Source organism: Pyxicephalus adspersus, chromosome 10 (genome assembly GCF_032062135.1).
Source record: "Pyxicephalus adspersus chromosome 10, UCB_Pads_2.0, whole genome shotgun sequence".
Lineage (NCBI taxonomy): Eukaryota > Metazoa > Chordata > Amphibia > Anura > Pyxicephalidae > Pyxicephalus > Pyxicephalus adspersus.
Genome location: NC_092867.1, coordinates 24,983,180 through 24,998,749, shown reverse-complemented (window position 1 = coordinate 24,998,749; position 15,570 = coordinate 24,983,180). Strand labels below are relative to the sequence as shown.

Here is a 15,570-nt window from a genome sequence, read left to right as displayed (position 1 = left end):
TAGGAGATTTCTATAAGGACAACATTAGGGTGAGTTGGATTTGTCCTCCTGTGTTTTTATCCTCTAAAAAAAAAGGCTTGAGATAACTTGGTGACCTCAGATATAACAAAGAAATGATGCAAGGGATAGTGAATAGATAATGCCAGAAGAATGAGGTTCAGAGGTTTACATTTTGATAAACTTCTAGGCAGTCTAGTCTGTGTTAAACCTTTTTTCTTAGGAATAGGCGGAATGGAAAATGTACGAATATCTTCCTTAAATGAAGTTTTAACAGCATTGTAGATTTACACGACATGAGTTGCTTCATGCATTAACCACACTACAAGAGGTTATTTCCTGAATCTTGCCTCAGAGACTACTCAGCCAAGCTTGTGGTCGAAAACAGTTCTGTCATTCTGTATTTTGTTTCTGTAAGGGCTGTTTGGGCATTTCACTACAGGTTACAAGTAGGTCTGTAGTGTGTGGATTTTGATGACAGTAATTCCACATACATTCAGCCTATCGTCTGGACTGGAACAGAAACAGTTTTTTTTTCATGGATTCTTTGTGCACTGTGTCAATGGCATGTTCACATAATTGAGTGAATTATTTGAAAGCAAATATGTTTTTTTTTACATTTCCTTGCACGTGATTGTTTATACTTTGCTGAATTAAGTTTGAATGTATTAACAAAGTTAAGGTAATAATTCACTTTGTTAAGCCTAAATTCCTTTAGTAAACCAACTCCTGTGTATAACAGTTATAGTTTGAAACTCTTGGACTCCTATTCAAATGAATATGGAATGGCCTCAATATATAGGATATTTTGTCTGCATATCCATAGTCTTATCTGATCAGGCCTGAGACCCAGATGAAGTTGAAGTGGACTTATACACATACAAAAAAAAATACAAAATACACATTTATATTTTCATGCAGTCCAGTAGCATCTTGAATTCTACCTACATCTGTTTCTGCTTGGGATTGGAATCCTTCTCTTTGAGATGGTGGCACAGAAAGAAAACTTAGTACTAGCTCTACTTGGGATTGAAATCTGGTCTCCTTGGTTTTTGAGTGTCACCTTGCAAGACTGCCATTAGGCCCTTTCATAGATCATGGTGGGCATGATCTGTCAAAAGTCTCAATGGCAGCTATGCAAGGTAACAGCTTAAAACCACAGAAGACCAAAGTTCAATCCCAAGCTGACTCGGTTCTTGATAGAGTCTTCTTACTTCCTCTTTGCTTTTGTGTCACCATTTTAAGTCCTGGTGTTTTCCTATATTTGCTCCATAGTGTATAGCACCCAACTCATCATCACTCATCAGGGAATTACAAATCAATGAGCATTGTTTATTAACAACCATTTAGCCCTGTTGTTTCCATTGGCTGATTATGTGCCCAAACACTTCTTGTTGTGTAACTCCCTGATGTTTAGTGATGAGCCTGGCATTATCCCTTCATTTATGGATCCAGGTCTTCCCACTTCTATAGCACCGACATGTAAGAGGGCAGGTGAGGAGCAAGTTACTTAATTAAAGGTAAATATACTTTAATATTATTTTGCCCAGAACTTATATACCAAAATGGCACATGAGCATATTGAGTATAGGCTACCTGTAATATTTACATGCAGCTTTCATTTCCCAACCCTTGACTGAGAAGAAAAAATGATAAACTCACCTTTCTGGGCTCTCCTCCTATCAGCATATTATTTGTTAGTGCACAAGCCTTACAATATAGTCTGCTAGTTTCTTGTCTATCTTCTCTCTCTCCCATTCTGCAAAGGGTATTGCAAAATGCTCATTCCAGGTTAATGTCAGGTATTTACACTGCTTGCATTTAATGATCTATTAAAGAATACAGAGCCACACCGAGAGACTGCCCATAGTGCTGTACTTTAATGTTGAAGCTAAAGCTTTGCTAAATCCATAACTGACTGCCTTCCCAGGGTACTTAAAGATTTCCTAGAAACTAAAACTACTTTTTTATAAGTATAGACTTGAGTGCTTACATCTTTATTGATTTTCCAATACAAAGAATTTGCAGCTAACTAACCACAAAACAAAATCACACCTAATTGCCAGTCTACTGTATGAATCTAGGACGTTAATATGGTTTTGTGATCAGGGTATTAATATTGATATCAGTTTGGGGGGCCAAGCTTGCATTTACACCAGAAATATAAAAGAAAAGAAGTGGATAATGCATAAACTAGTCCCTATGTTTGGTTACAGCAAACTTTTGTTCAGTTTACACTCCAGACAAACAAAAATACACTTTTAAGACAAATATACATTAAATTTTGTGCCAGCCAGAGAATTTGTGGCCTGTTCTGTTAGCCTTTTGACCCAGACACGTGTGAAAGACAGCATTGCCCATCTTTGCCATGCCCATGTTTTTAAGTTATGAAACCTGGTCACAAACCTTCCACCAGAAAAGAACATTTGATATTAAAATCAGTTCTGCAGAAGTATGTCAGGGAGGCCTTGAGCAACCTTTGTGCATGTCTATATTATACTGCAGGCTGAAAGAACACATTACTTACTGTATGTATTGTTTTTTATGCTGTAGGAAGAATACACAGCAAACTATTATTTCAAACCTATGTAAGAAAATCCATGTCACTTGCAAGATTTTCCAAAGAGCTCTTTTCCAAAATGTAAAGAACAAACATTTGCATTAGTTATCTGTATTAAAATATGCAGACATTTGCGCAGCATCCAGCCAACTTATAAATTTTTATAACTTCTTCGAATTGCTAACATTTTTTTAACACACTGCATTAGTTCAGCTTTGTGAAGCCACTCAATGGCAATCTTTCTGGTCTGGATGAAAAAAAAAAATAAAAGACAAGCAAAGAGCTTTATAATGAAGAATGTCGAATAAATAAAAACAAAACAGTACAGACCGTACATCTCGTCAAACAATGGACACGTTCATGGCCAGCAAGCAGCGATTATCACAACACAATACGCCGCATGTTGACTCGGACGGTGAAAAGAAATTTTAAAGATTTTCCTGGCTGCATGTCAAGAAGAAATTCTGACTTCTGTGCAATGTAAGTCATGCACATTTTAAGCTCGATGAATAATATGTTCTTTATTCTGTGAACTGTTAACAGCTGCACACACTGTTACAGATGGCTTAGAAAACATGGCTTTTTTGGTCAGTTCCTCAGACCATCAGCAATACCAAAGTTGTTACTAAGACTAGACACTATGAAAAGTTAATACAGAGCTTGGTTTGTGTTTTTAACAAAACAGCAAACACTTGTTCTTTTTTTCCCTCATTATTATTTCTTCTCTAAATAACTTTTTCCATATTTTGGGCTTTGAAAATGAAATTGGGGAGTCAAGAATTGTTCTGCACAGACCACCTACGCAATTCTGCTCCACAGGGCAAAGTCTGATGAGCTGACTGTATATTTCCTACACAATTAGGATGTTCTAATTTGCAGTAAAGGTTGTTAACCTGAATTTGTAGACACTTTATACTGTAAATCCAGCTAGTCTTAAGAGGTGTGGTTGGAAAATGTGCATATTCAGACACAGATGAGAGTGACTTCTAAGAATTGTGTCACTTTCTGGAGTTGTCATAAGTAAGCCAGGGAACATATGATCTTGGTAAATGAAAGGCGTTTAGGTCTGGTATGACTGATCTGATAGCTATGTATTTTTCATGCTTAGGCTTAATGGAAATAGCTTAGTAAACACTAATCTGCATTAGAACCAGCATGGGTTTATTTATTAAATTATTGTAAACAGTAGTGATTCAATTGTACTATGTGAAGTAAGCTATAGCACAACTAATTACACATTATTATTAGTATTATTTATATTATTATTATTATTATTATTATTAATAATTAACTGTATTTCTATAGAGCCAACATATTGGGCGATACTGTACATTAAATAGGAGTTGCAAATTACAGACAAATACATAAACACAGGAGGTGGAGAGGATCCTGCCTAGAAAAGCTTACAATCTAAAAGGTGGGGAATGTAGCACACAACTGGTTGACTTTTATCTTTTTTTAGAAAAGATTGAAAATTGAACCATTGATTATTTGCTACTTGTAACTGTACTTTGCACATTTCATATCATTTTCCTTACATTTCATATATGTTTTTGGGATGTGTCTCAATACATGTAGACCACTTTATTTTTGCAACTATACTTTGCACATTGCCAATATGGGGTAAATACTTTATGCTACAATAATATGATACAAGATGGAGTATATTATTATTCTGTTGGGCCCAGGTACCATTATTGTGCATTTGTGAGTGCAGCAATAAGTCATCATGGTAGTAGCCCAAGAATCCTTCAGATAAGCTTGCAATGAAGCTATCACAAACAAACACAACAACATGAAACTTTCCTCAAAGCCACCTAAGAGGTCATCCATGGGCGCTATAGCTCTTGGGTTCAAAGCGGTAGTGTCATTCATCAGTACACATTATACACAAATCCCAAGAGTGAGGGCCAATCTCAGTGTACTTCAGAATAGATGTCCCAAAACTTTCCAAGGCAGCTTTAGAAGTTAGCTGTTTTTTGGAGACAATGGTTGACCTTTTGGTTGCTCCATTTTTTTGTGGACAAACAGGACAAAAGCTATCAAAACTACAACAAAACTCCAGTGTAAGATTAAGTTAATCAAAATAGACAACTAACATGCTTAGACCAAAACTCCAGTGTAAGATTAAGTTAATCAAAATAGACAACTAACATGCTTAGACCAATATGGGTAGACTGCTTATGTTGTGTACACATATAAAACAACACAATGGGTATATATTACACAACTAAGCAGAAAGTTACTGCCTTAAATGGTGAGGCTAATAACTTTACATTTTAGTGAACGGAAGTGTTGTATTGTATTTCCCTGAAAACCGGCGCCAAACAGGCCCAAAAACTCCCAACTGCTTCTTTGTAATTTCATGTTTCTCTTTAGCACTGACCCTTACCATAAGTTGTTATTTTCCCACTAGTTTTTAAGGACTACTCATAGCTAGCAATGAAGAATGCAGTTAGGAAATTCACATTCTAATAAGAATGATGATGATTATACCAGTATGCCACTGAATAAGGGTACAACACTCCCAGTATATTTGTTTCTGTGAGTATAACATTAAGCCATTGTTTTTTTTATCCCTTTACCATTGAGTAACCCTTGAAATAATTGTCAGGTATTCAGAGGCCTCCTTCTATAATTACTTTATCCACAGCTTACAGTACATTAGTGTGGTGGTCAGTTGGAAGAAAGACTTTTACATTTTTGGTCAGTTGAAAGAATGTCACCCTAACAGATAGCCAAAAAGATCATTGGTGTCTGAGAATCACAAATTGCTCATGGCTGAAGGAACAGCCCTAGTAACCTCTAGGGCAGGGGTGGGCAATAAGGCAATAGGTTATTTCAGGGGTGGGCGGGAGCACACTAGGTGGACTCTGAGTCCCTCCTCTTGGCTCCGCCTACCACAAGGGAACGCCCCCTAAAGTGAAATCCCTCTCCTCCGTATGCATTGCGTAGGACAGCATGAGGTTGCCTGCTAAAGGAACTGAAAATTATGTAAACTCCGTTGAGGTAAACCACAGAGAGTTTGGCAATATTGGCAGGGGATGCAATATAAATTGGGACAGATCCTGAATGCATTTGTTTACTTTTCTCTAAAGACCTTGAACTTATTACAGAGTGATTTTAGTTGTTGCCATTGTAAAAATTGACAATACAATTCAGACCTTCGGATTGATAATTAGCCAGGCCACATCCAAAATCATGTAAATAACCAGATATTGGGACTTTAAAGGCCTAATCATCAAGTTTTCCAAAGCTGTTTAAAACTTTAAAATACATTTTAATTTGGATCACATTAAAAAAAATACACCAACAACATATATAAAAGCATAAATAGCACCAATTTAGATCTCCTTCTGGAAAAGCGAGGTATTCCAATAACTCTACGCGTTTCACGGAGTCTTAGTCAGCTTCCTCAGGAGGAGGAGATATGTTGGTATTAGGTGCGGGTTATCAATTTCAGGTCTTTCTCTCATAGAGTGGTATTTAAAATGCTGCAGGAACAAAACCGGAAGTGAGGTGGTAGCTTCATTTTGCAGGTAAGATATATTGAGTAAATTGACTCCTGAATAGTTTAAAATGTTTCTAATGGTAGATTTTTTTTGCTGATTTGTCTTATTGAGCAATTCCTAGTTCAGTGTATAAATCGATTCCTATAACAGCATGCACAATATCCACCAGAGAGACAAGCTACTCAAGAGTGATTGGCATACTTGGCCTTAGAGAGTTTCCAGAAGGAGATGTAAATTGGTGCTATTTATGGTTTTATATATGTTGTTTGTGTATTTTTTTAAAATGTGATCCAAAATAAAATGTATTTTAGAGTTTAAAACGGCTTTGGAAAACTTGATGATTAGGCCTTTAAAGTCCCGTTATCTGGTGATTTATCCAAAAGTTGTTTGTAGTGTCATTGTATAAATTGCCCACTGGGTTCAGGTATTTCCTTTAAAATGTACATTACTCCAAAGTAAAGGGAAGAAAGAAAAAGACTACGGCACAATGGAGATCATAGGATAGTAGACATTGGAATAATGTATAAGGTTGAGGTAATTAACTCAAACAACCTACATATGAATTAATTAATTTGGGGATTGAGATGAAATGAGGGCAAGACAATAAACATCTAGTAGATATTTATAATTCCTAATCATTTAGCAACTTTTCTCGGAAAAAAAGTTCACCAAGCACTTTTATGTATTCTGCTTTCATTTCCAAATACATTCCGGAATCCATTACAGATAACGTCTCCTTCAGTAACAAGAAGAACTTATGAATGGTGACTCACTATCATATCATAAGGGTGTGTCTTATTGGTTGTGATTTATTTTAATGGTGAGAGTAAGGCAGTCCAAATGTTTAATGGGTGTCTGACTACTGATACGTAGCCTTGTTCAGACGCTGAGACATGCATTCCAGAAAAGTCAGCACATAAAATTATTATACAACATATGTTTGCTTGATTGTATAGGCAGATTATCAGTTCAAATTAAAAATAAAACTGAAGGTTCCTGTATTACAGTCTAAACAAATACCAAACCAAGAGCAACAGTGACAACGCTGTCAATTTAGAAAGCAGTGTGTAAGACTAGGTTTAATCAGATGCTAAAAGAGAAACCCCCTGCAACATTTTATCCTATTGTAGTTCAAACCAGTACAGCTTACATGAGAGTGGCAACTCTGCTCTGAATTCAGGAGCAGTGCAGCATTGTTGCCATCCCTTCATAGGACAAATTTAAAACCATTTTGGATAGGTTGCATAAAACAAAAATTATTTTTTTCATCTCAGCACTTTTGATCTTGTGGTCTAATGCAGATTTTTTCAGTCTTCTGGCTTCAGATTTGCTTCAAGTGACAGCAATGACAGTGACAGCCTGTGTGTCAACACAGTTGACCGTAGGTACTACCAATGATGTATGTGACAATATAAAAATGCAGGATCATCATTAAAAGACAATGGGCGGCCTATTCAGAGAGAAATTGTCAGGACTTTCACAGAAGGATCACAGAGAACTGCATTTAAAGAAGTTTAAAAAAGTCTTCTTTAAAGAAGTAGTGAAGAAAGATACAAAGTAATGTAACATTAACATTGTTAACATGTAGAATTGTAACAATAAAAAGAAGAAAACACAATGAGCATATTGGATTTATTATTTTTATTAATTCCAGTGTTTCCAAAATATTTTTTTCCCCTGTTGTTTATTCACTATTATTAGTTTGGAAGGAATGATCATATAGTAGTAGCTGGACATATGTATATGTCATCTGGACATATGACATATGGTATATGTAACATGAAAACAATGATTTCCACTGCATCCAACCAACCACAGTTCATTGGTGCTGGTTGACTTTACTATTATTATAAATAATCCCCCTTTTGCATGTATTACCTCTTTCCTGTTACAACATTTAAGTAAAATACGTTAGTAGAACTTCCCTTTAAATCTAATTGATACAAATAGTCATATAGTGAGAAAGGGTAATGATCATTAAATGGGATATATATAGGAATGACAGTATGTCCAACATTCACCGGTCACATTCTCTCTTTAACAAAATCTTATCAGTGTCTCCAGGTCAGAATAGACTGACAGAGACCAATATTCCCTGGAACCGTTTTTTAAAAGTTGTACTAAGTTACAGCAGAAGACTGTGATATGCCGTATGTGTAATACAAGGAAAGGTCAGGTCTTTTATTGATGGCACTTCTCCAAAGCCTATTATTTTTAAAGACTTGTTCTTTAAGGAAGAGAACAAACATGTAAGAGGACATCAGGAAGATCTTATAGAAGATTTTAAAGGTTATGAAGGGTTTAATTGTCAAGCATAGGGATCCTAATCCATTTGAATATGGGTTGTTCTGGAGGGTAGATACTCAGTACCTTAGCTCGAAGTTACGTGATCCCTAAAAAGGGCTGAGGTGCAGAATCAAAGAACCCCAAAAAGTGACAATAAATTTTACTGGTGGATGTGGTGGGTAGCAGCCCACAGACACTCTATGCTGGTAGCCATAGACTGGGGTAAAAAAATGACAGACAATCTTGGAACTGATGGTCTGGGTGGGTGATGGTTAGAACTAGTCAAGAAAAGGCAGGTGTCCAACATGGAGAAGTCATCAAAGCACTGGTCACTGGATCACATAGGGTCTCTGGAAGGCACGGGATAAGTTGAGAACATCCGGTTACTAAGATCACTAAAGCATAAGAGGACACTGAAGGTCACAGGTACACATGATGCTCTGAAGAACAAGGGGCCACAGAAGACTTTAATGGTCTTTAATGACTAGAAGAGTCAGAAGAGCTGCTTGCTGACTTTTTAAAACATTGGCACTGCAGACGAAACCCTGAAGTGCTGGTGGCAGCATGCCAAAGGAGAGACCCAAAGCTGGATCTCATGAGCGGTAAGTATGACATCGTGTTCTAGAGGTCTATGTAAGAAAATTCATGCACACATAAAAACTGTGAAATATTTTAGTCCTTCACACTTAAATACCTCCCAAATTTTTGCTCCTTAAAATAGAAATAGTTTTGATTACATCACCGGATACTAGTCCAAATTAAATTGTGTAACTCCTGGCTGAGTAGGCTTCTTTAGGCGGACCATGAAACAGCATGCGTAGTCAGTACTACATCCACTTCTAAATAGGAAATTGTTAGTGAAGATATTACACTATGAAGTGTAAGGCAATACTTTCAGCTGTTAGTATACATGTCTAGGGATTTAATTCACTACAGTAAAGGCCCATGAATAGACAGCAGGTTTAATGCAATCTGAAATTGACACTGGACCTCCCACAGGCTGGGGGAGTTCAAATGAAATCCTAACTCTTTGGACTATACTCCTCCTGCAACACAACAGAATTTCCAAGTACAAAACAAAGAGGAATATGAAAGAACAACTTGAACTACTTTGTAGCTGCAGCTCATGTTGAGAATGAGATTTGGGATTAGGATCACCTCCCACATGTCCAGGGGAGTTTGAGCACCAATTAAAGACTTCTCTTAATCTGATCGGTCCTGGCTGCTCATAAAACAGTACAAGGCTTTATATATAAAATGTCATATAGACGTTGCAAAAATCTATTATTAAGGAATAGAAGATCATCAAAGATCTTAGACCTAAAAAGACTTTTCTTATCTGCAGCAAAGTGACAGAACCTCTTAAGGCCCGACTTCCTGACCCATTTATACTCACTTTCCCTAAGCTACCCTGCTTTTTTTTTTGCTCTATTGAAGCCCAAATGGGAAAGCATGGCTGCTTTGGGGTATTTGGGAACCTATAGTTTCATTACACAATGCAATGCTTGGGCATTTCCAGCCAATCTCTAGACCTGGACATTCTCACAAATAGGAAGGGGACATCATGAACACTGTACAACATGGAACTTACACAAGGGTTTATATCTTCAACTCTGATGTAAGAACAGAGCAATGTGGGAACAAGATGATGGTCAATATAGGTGATTTGAAAAGAGTCACTTTGCCCTGGGGATTTCAAAAGGAAATGTGTACTTGTCTGTGAAGGTTCTTATTTATCCAGGTCATTATATAGCTCGTGATCGTGAACTGATGAGATGGCCTGGAAAGTTGCCCTAACAGTACAAAAACAAGTTTGTTTGAATTTAGCCAACTACTACTAGCTATAAGTGTACTTTTCCTATCTCACTTCCTTTGCAGCATGTAATCAAAGGTTTGCTTACCTACCATACCATGTCTCCCGATCTCCACTGTATGATCTACCTGTCACCACCCAGTCTTTGCTGTCCACAAGCATGGAAATGGCACCAAACAAAGATTGAGAACTCCTGCACATGGCCCTAGGGCATTGAGAACTACCTAATACCCTACAAAAATCCATGATATGTGGTTTCTATGCACTTTACAAATGATAGTCATGTTTTGTATTGCCTCAATAAATAAACAAATAATCCTGAGTATTTAGTTATTGTATAATTGATAAAGTAAGCTTTGGGAGATGGTTAGTGACTGCGTAAAATTCTGCACTATAAAAATGCATAAATAAAAAAAATAAATTTACATATATCACAGAAACAACCAAATTGACCCCTTAATCCTCTACAATTTCTTACATCTGGATCACAGAAATAACTATTAGCAGTTCAGTAGTTCACTGTATAGTACAGTAGCAGTACACAAATCATCCAAAACAGGTTTTTGTTTAAGCCAAGAAAACTATGCCAGTTATTTGAAGCAGCTACAAAAACATGTAAGTTGCTTTTAAGCTTAACTTTTGTACTACAATAGCAAACAATGACTTTATAAAATTCTCATATTGTTACTACTTTATCCAAGTGATAGACAGGTTTATGCAAGAATCTCAATATTCAATCTTAAAGCTGAATGCAGAAAAAAATGCCATTGGTTATCGATGTGCAAGTGCTCATATTTGACATGGCCGCAATTGTCAGAATTCAAGTGACTGCTGATTCTTAAGCTGAAGAGTAAGGGCCACTTTAGGATTCCCCAGAAAAGTGTCCAAAGCCCTTTGCTATCAAAATACTTTTGCACTTCCCCTGCTGCTCTTCAGCTAATGGTGCTGCTGGATACTTCCTCTGTGGTCACGCCTGGGAAAGCTGTAATAGCTTGCTCAGTGCATTGGGAGTTGCCTGTGCAATGACCTCTTAGGGGCCCATTTGTAAACAAGTGGTAATCAAATTCAAGTTCACCATTTTTAAAGCCAGAGTTATAAAAGGATTATCATTTTTACAGTGGCAATAATGCCTGATACCATAATAATCTGATTTGCATTCAGTAGCTAAATTACAATAGTTATAATTGAAGGAAAATGGGTTTTGAATGTATGCAACAAACATCACTGATCTCCATTGTGGCCTAACACCTTCTATCGGTTCAAAGTGGTCAGAATCATAAATAAATGATCAAGCAGATCTCCACCTTATAAATATTGCAATCTAATGGTGATCTAAGGGGATATTTGCAACTAATCTCAATTTAAATAAATGGGGCAAACTGAAAAATAGGGAGATGCTTGTAAAAATATTTCCATTCTTTTAGCCTGTTTTCCTCTTTTATTAAGTCTTGTAATGTATTTGTTTCCAGGCTCCTATGCTTATGACATCTGTTGCATTTTTTATTCTCATTTACAATCTTTGCAGCTACTCTGTGATTCTTGTTTTCCTGACCTACTGCCTGTCTGACCTAAACTCGCCTGCTGATTTTGTAACACATTTGGTTGCTGTTAGCTGCTTGAGTGCAATCGGGGCCACAACCTAGGAACCATCTGAAGCAAAACCCATCATCCCTTAGGGGTGCTCTGATGAGTACAGGGTTTCCCTAGACTCTGCACCCCATCCCTATATTCACTTAGAGCCAAAGAGGGTCCACTGCCACTTTACCAGGTGCATTGGGGTTTAACAGTGTGAATCCAGACTAATAAATGTATGCAGGGTATAGCTTTTGTGGGTAATCTTCAATGACCATCTAACAGGTGGCCTGTGTAATGTTTTTTTTCCATAAACTACACTGTGAGAAAGTGTAAAAGTGCATTGACTGTGTGTGAGGTCACAAGGCTCACTCATAACTTTCACTGTCTGTGTATATCAGCTGTGTGCGCTTACTGTGTGCTATAGGGAGGAAAAAAACATTTCTACTTCCCTTATAGCCCTTTTCAGCTCTTGTGTCTGATGTTTGAAATTCTACTAGCCTGGTTAAGAGTTAAGGCATAATGAGCTGTCTTAGGTATAATCATACTTTAACTTCAGCCTTACCTTCAGTCTTGCAGTTGTGCAGGTTTCCTCTATTGTACTGAATATGCAATGCACACAGTAGGTTACAGAAGATGCATCAGAAACTGCAGCAAGTCACATACAACCCTCCTCTGGAATGACATCTACCCATCAGGGCATTATTATATTTCAATACATTACATTGGCACCAGGACTGGGAATGGGAAGGACTGGGAATGGGACTTTCTATGACATATACCAAAATACCACAAATATATGTATATATATATATATATATATATATATATTAGATCATTATTAGATTTATAATAACTTCAAATTCACAGCCACCTGCTTGCAGGACTGATGGTTCTTGAGTACTAAAAAGGGGTAACATGATATTTTAAGGAACACGCTGCTGCTAGTGATCTGCCTGCAGAGACTTGGCAATGGTGTCACTCAATCTACAAAGTAATAAATATTGAAAGAGTGTTATTTAAAAATGTAGGTGGCATGTTGACTAGGAGGAAGGAAAGGAACAAGATAAGTAAATTAAATGACAGCATTTTTGGAAATCATTAGTTATATGCTTAAAGCGGAACTGTTACTTAAAAAATGACTTACCTTTACAGGTGGAAAGTTGTTTATTCCTCCAAGATGCTGGTCCAATCAGTCTGGCACCATCCGGTCTTCCATCTTCTTCCCGGTGCAGGCTGGACACCAGGCTCCACCATCTTCTTCTCGCACGGCACAGGTACAAAATTGGGTGACACTTCTTCCTGAAATGGAAAGAAAAGCATTCTTGGTGAGATTGGCACTTTTGGGTTACGTATGTATGGCTGCAGGTCGCTCCTCCAGTCTTCACTGCCGCTGCGGTAAAAACACTCTTTTATATAATGTGAAAAAAATAATAATAGGCCCACTTCAAGCCTAATCAAAAGTCCTAATTAAAACAAAATGTTATTTTGTTGGGCTTCCAGTTATCTTACAGTGCAAAAGTAAAGGAAACCAATATGAGACTAGCAAAGGTAAAAAAACCACATATGATTTCTAATAGGATTTGTTTCTTCTATTAAAGAAGAAGTATTTATATTTTGCAGGTGTTTACTATATATTTTATATTGATCTCACCAACGTGTGGATTTATTAGCGTCTCTTTTCTAGGTGTGAGAACTCCCACACACTCACCAGAATCACACACATTTTATACTAGATGAGCCCATAACTCCAAGAATAAAGTGGTGTCTGGTTACTGCAATATTACCTGCAATTACATTAATTTATACTCTGGGCGCAGAGCTTAAGTACATTATAAAGTTCACACCAAAATAGATTATCCAGACAGTTTATTTAATTACAAGAGCCTTCCCCTGTAGTGACATAGGTAAACGTCAGCCCTCTACACTGTGTAGACAAATATTTGTGTGGAGGATATCAGGGGTCTGTTCTGTGCCACCACAATCTGCATACATTGGATATGTAAAGAGCCTGGTGAACAAGACCGCAGCACAATATCATCTGCATCACCATAACTAAACCTAAAGAACCTAAAAGAGCTGAGCATGGTTATGTTCAAGGGAAACTTTTATCATCCTAGTGAAGATTGTGAATCAAAAATAAAATTTTTAAAAGAATACACAACAATATGCAAGAAAAATAGGAATTGTGCACATTTGAAAAAATGACTTGGTAACTTAACAACATATTCAATTGAAAATTCCCATTTGAAAACTTTACTCCTGTACTCCTTTAGCACATCAAGGTCATTGGGTAACTAAAGCTAAATGGTGTTTTGTTTTTTTCATTTTTGGAAAATGTTAAAACCCCTATCAGTTTTTTATTCCTCTCTTTGGGCCTGATTTATGAAAGCTCTCCAAGGCTGGAGAGGTTATACTTTCATCAGTGAAGCTGGGTGATCCAGCAAACCTAGAATGGATCTGGTCCAGAATTCAAAACAGATGAATATAGAAGATGACTGAAGAAATCCATTCTAGGTTTGTTGGATTACCCAGCTTCACTTATGAAAGTTTATCCACTCCAGCCTTTGGGAGCTATAATAAATCAGGCCTATTGTCTCTGCTTAGGAAATTGTTTTTCCTATCCCATAGATGGGACCATGCACAGCCCAGTGTAGAATATGCTGGGTGGCTGCGGGAACTAAATAAACTCCTATAAGCATACGCATGCTTATATACCAGATATACCAGAGCAGTACCAGATACAAGGCGAGGACAAGTAAGTCTATCTAAAAAACTGCCATCAGGCTGGTAAGGTTTTATTTTATTGTAGAAGGTACATGCTTTTGATTTTTAATGTTTAATTCTGTTTTAAAATATATGTAAACCCAAATTGAATTATGATTTGATTACTATATCACTGTGTAACATTTACTTTTATATAATACTTCCCTTTTTTATCCTTTTTTTATAGCTCAGTTCTGATGATCTCCTCCACTCTCTTTGCTACTGACTACATGAACTTGCACCAGCAGTGACTACACATCATTGATCTTGAACTGCTTTCTGAGAGTGACAACAGTCAAACATACCGCCATGTTCTATCTATACCAGTTTTTCTCAACCAGGGTTCCTTTAGAGGTTGATAGGGCTTCCTTTGCTAAATTACTTTTCTCTTCCCTGATGTTACTACATTTTGGGTTGCCGAATCAAGATTCTAAACCTAGTAGCTCATTGAAAAAATTTGATCAACCCCAAATTTCCTCCATGACAGGTTTACATTAAGACTAAATATTCAGATTCCTGCATCAGCCCATTTGTGACTGGTTCTCTTTAAATAAAATTTTCCATCTAAGATTAGGCTAACCTTTTAATTGGGGGATTTTGTTTAGTAGATTTGACAGTAACAAGTAATATAAATAATACCAAAAAAATTCCCAAAAACAAACAGCAACATTTAACGCTTTGATCCAATAACTACAGATGAGGAGGAAGCAGCAGACACTTCTTCTCATGTCTATCAACGTTCACAGGAAAGATATTTGGACAAACACGTCCTTTGACCTAGTTAGGCGGCCAGTCGTACATATATATCATTCTGTAAATTCAGTCTTTGTACTAGTTTTGATTTCCTGTGTGTACTTTTCTTGCGGTACTGACTCATGCTGGATTGTTTGAAATAGTTTGCTTTAATTACTATTTTTTTCCTGCATGTCAGGGAACTAAGCAAGTAAAGTATATCAATATAGTCCAGCGTATGCTTATGTCTATAGCAATTGTCCGGACAACATGGCAGCCTGTGGAGTCTTTGTATGAAATATTTTATAATATTTTATCTCCCAAAAAAAACG

General features: G+C 36.9%; 1 long non-coding RNA gene across 1 annotated transcript; it reads left to right on the top strand.

Annotated features, from left to right (window-relative positions):
* The first annotated feature begins 2,555 nt into the window (after positions 1-2,555).
* Positions 2,556-15,570, top strand: LOC140339714 (uncharacterized). The gene is made up of 3 exons (XR_011922521.1): positions 2,556-3,037; positions 12,896-13,017; positions 14,694-15,570. It is a non-coding gene; the product is annotated as an uncharacterized lncRNA (long non-coding RNA).